At 34.2% G+C, this 3,289-nt stretch overlaps 1 non-coding gene across 1 annotated transcript; it reads left to right on the top strand.

Moving 5' to 3' along the window:
* The first annotated feature begins 737 nt into the window (after window positions 1–737).
* LOC121225886 (small nucleolar RNA R71) lies at window positions 738–844 on the top strand. The gene has a single exon (XR_005923790.1). It is a non-coding gene; the product is annotated as a small nucleolar RNA R71 (small nucleolar RNA).
* The last annotated feature ends 2,445 nt before the right edge of the window (window positions 845–3,289 follow it).

The following is a 3,289-nucleotide window of genomic DNA, read 5'->3' as shown; positions in this document are numbered from 1 at the left end:
ATATCACTAGGTAAAACACCTTGTGGTCGGTTTTTGAGCTCAGTTGTAAGCTAGCCCATTTGGTTTTCCAAGTTTTTTAATATAGCTACCTTGTTTTGGATTAAGGCATCATTCTTGGTTATGTATACCTTCAACAAGTTTTTTAAGCCATTGGATGGTTCAACTTGAGGTTGTTTCTGAACTTGTTGGGTAAAAATAGGTGGCTGGGTCGATCTAGGTTGGGCATATGTGTTACTGGGTCCAGCCCCTTGGTTACTCCAAGAGAAATTATGGTGGTTTCGCCATAATGGGTTATAGAAATTAGATTGTAGTCCTTGCCTTCCTCAGTTTTGATTCTGGTTACCTATGTAATACACGGATTCTGGGTTCGATGGACATTCTTCGAACATATGTCCTTCCCCACAATAGACACAGACTACATTTTCAAATTGATTCGATAGTTGTGTTGCAAAACTATTAAACCCATTAGTGGTAAAATTTTTAAGCATTAAGGAAATTGAAGATACTTGAGATGTGAGTGAAGTGAGAGTGTCTACTTCATGTATTCCAGCGACTCGTCTTCCTGACGCTACTCGATTGGTTGGCCATTGATAATTGTTATTTGCAATCCTCTCAATGATTTCATAAGCCTCATTATAAGACTTAGAAATGAGAGCACCATTAGCAGAAGCATCCACTACCATCCTCGTGAGGGCATTAAGACCGTTATAAAATGTCTCAAGTTGGATCAATATGGGATTCCATGATGAGGGCACTTCTGTAATAATTCTTTGTACCTTTCTCATGCCTCATACAAGGATTCATCATCCATTTGTTGGAAAGCAGTGATCTCGTTCCTCAACTTAGCGCTCTTGCTAAACAGGAAATACTTCATGAGGAATCTTTTTGCTAACTCTTGCCATGTGGAAATTGAATTTGGTGGCAATGAGTTCAACCAGGCTCGAGCTCTATCCCTTAGCGAATATTGGAACAACTTCAATTGTAGTGCATCTTCAGGTACTCCGAATAACTTGAAAGAATCGCTCACCTCTATAAACAGTCTTAAGTGAATATAAGGATCTTCAATAGGCATTCCACTGAATTGGCCCACTGTCTGAAGCATCTGGAACATGACTGGCTTCAGCTCGAACTGTTGTGCCTTGATTTCGGGTCTCCTAATACTCAGATTAAGATCATGAAACACTGGCACGGCATACTGTCTTAAAGCTCTATCCCTATCATTAGTGATAAGGACAAGATTTTAAGCAGGGTTTGCTCTGTTTCCTTGATTCTTCAGTCCTTTTCTGACTTGCTTATCTTCTCCGCTATCGAAGAGTTCTTTCTATCTCAAGGTCTACGGGGAGTAAATCGATAATTCGGTCAATACTCATAAACACTTGAAATAAACATAGGAAAATTAATTAAGTTAAAATTGAACAGAAAAATAAACCAAAATGCAAAATTAACAAATTCACAAATAATGACTTTTTAAAATAGTCCCCGACAACAGCGCTAAAATCTTGAAACGAAGGAAATGTGCAAGTGTACACAATCACAACAAGTAATAAAGTGACAAGTAAATGTCGAGTTATCGTACCCATAGGGACTGTGAAAAGAATTATTTATGAATGCAATTTTAAAACACTTTGGTGAAGAAAAATATTTTGATTTGAGGAGTGATTAAAAACTAGGACTTTAACTAAGTAAAATAAAAAAAATAAAATAAAAGTTTCAATGCACAACTTCAAAAGATGATTTTAACCAAGATGACATAATTGTGTTAGATTAATTACATTTCTTAACTTAGAATTATTAAACTCATGTTTATGTTGTTACAAATAAATTCACGGCAACTCGGTAATTTGCTAACTTATTAAAATACTTACTTACCAAAATCCATTTAGCTCTTGACTATATCTCTATGTCAATTAAACCGATTAAACAAATTTTAATAAGCAAATGTGTTAATGAACATACATACTTTTGAAATTAAAATAATCTCTTATACATATCTCTATGCCAATTCAAACAATTAATTCAATCTCATAAGTACATAAAGATTACGTGAAGTAACAATGGATTTCTACCTTGAAACAGTTTAATCACAATAATCTTGCAAGTTATGCAAGGCTAATGTATTGTTAGATACCGTTGCTAATTTAACCCTCATCTACCTTAGATGATTAAACATGCACTGATTAAGTATCGTATCAATTAATTACAATTTCAATCTGTTTAAATAATTAATTCATTAGTTACCTTAAAATTGTAATGCAAGAATAACTTAGTCATGGTTTTACTTAATCAAATATCTTACCGAGACCTATAACAACACAAACACAACTTTAATAAATTAAGTAGACAAAATGCAATCAATCTAACACAAATTAAATTTAAGCCATATTAATTAAATTAAACATATCAAGTTCACAAATATTCATAGACATGTTCATCACAACAACAACAAACTTAAAAGGATAGGGAACAAGAATCAAATATGATGTTTCTCTGAGGCTTGACTAGTTTGCTCCGCTCATCTTTCTCTGCTTGTTCTTGTTAAATCGAATCTTCCACGAACACTTGAATGCAGTTCCAAATGGTGGATGAATGACTCTTTTCAAGAGGTGAAATCGGAAAAGGAATAGGGGGAGAAAATGAAGAACAATAGAAGGGAATGAAGAGAGAAAAGTGAGACAGAAGTGACGAAATGAATGGGTTTGAGATATGTTTGAAGTGAATAGCCAAGAGGGGCTATTTGTAGATTGGGATGGCTGCTAAAATTAGCAAAAATCAGCATCCATAGAGTCCCCCCATGGCCGGCCACACATGTGGCAAATTTGAAGGTTTCAAACTTGCTATTTTATTGTAGGGGCAAATTTAGAAAGACATAAATAGTGGAGGGGTTTGAATGCAATTTGAAGGAGTCTTCAAGGGTAATTTTGCAAGCCAAATAGTCAGCCAAGAAATTTGATTGGGTCAGCATGTGAGATGGTTTTGGGCTGCCCAATGCTCGGTTGGATCTTCTTGGTTTAGCTTAACTGGGCTCCTTTTCATAATTAATTAATAATAATTTATTTAACCCAAATTAAATTGGATTAAAATTAAAATTAATTATACTATGAATTAATACACATAATTTGGACCGTCTTAGGTTGAAAAATTAATTAGCCTTGATGTTTCAAAATTGGTTCTCGGTTTTGTGCTTCTAGTAGTGTCTGCATAAGCCTTTTTTCGCTCTTTGTGCAAATTTGTCGAAAATAATCAAAATTAATCAAAATTTGATATAAAATCAATTAAAATTTAACATGTT

The sequence above is a fragment of the Gossypium hirsutum genome, chromosome D13, assembly GCF_007990345.1.
Source record: "Gossypium hirsutum isolate 1008001.06 chromosome D13, Gossypium_hirsutum_v2.1, whole genome shotgun sequence".
Taxonomy (NCBI): domain Eukaryota; kingdom Viridiplantae; phylum Streptophyta; class Magnoliopsida; order Malvales; family Malvaceae; genus Gossypium; species Gossypium hirsutum.
Note: the sequence above shows the minus strand (reverse complement) of the source record. Positions and strands in the feature narration are given on the sequence as shown.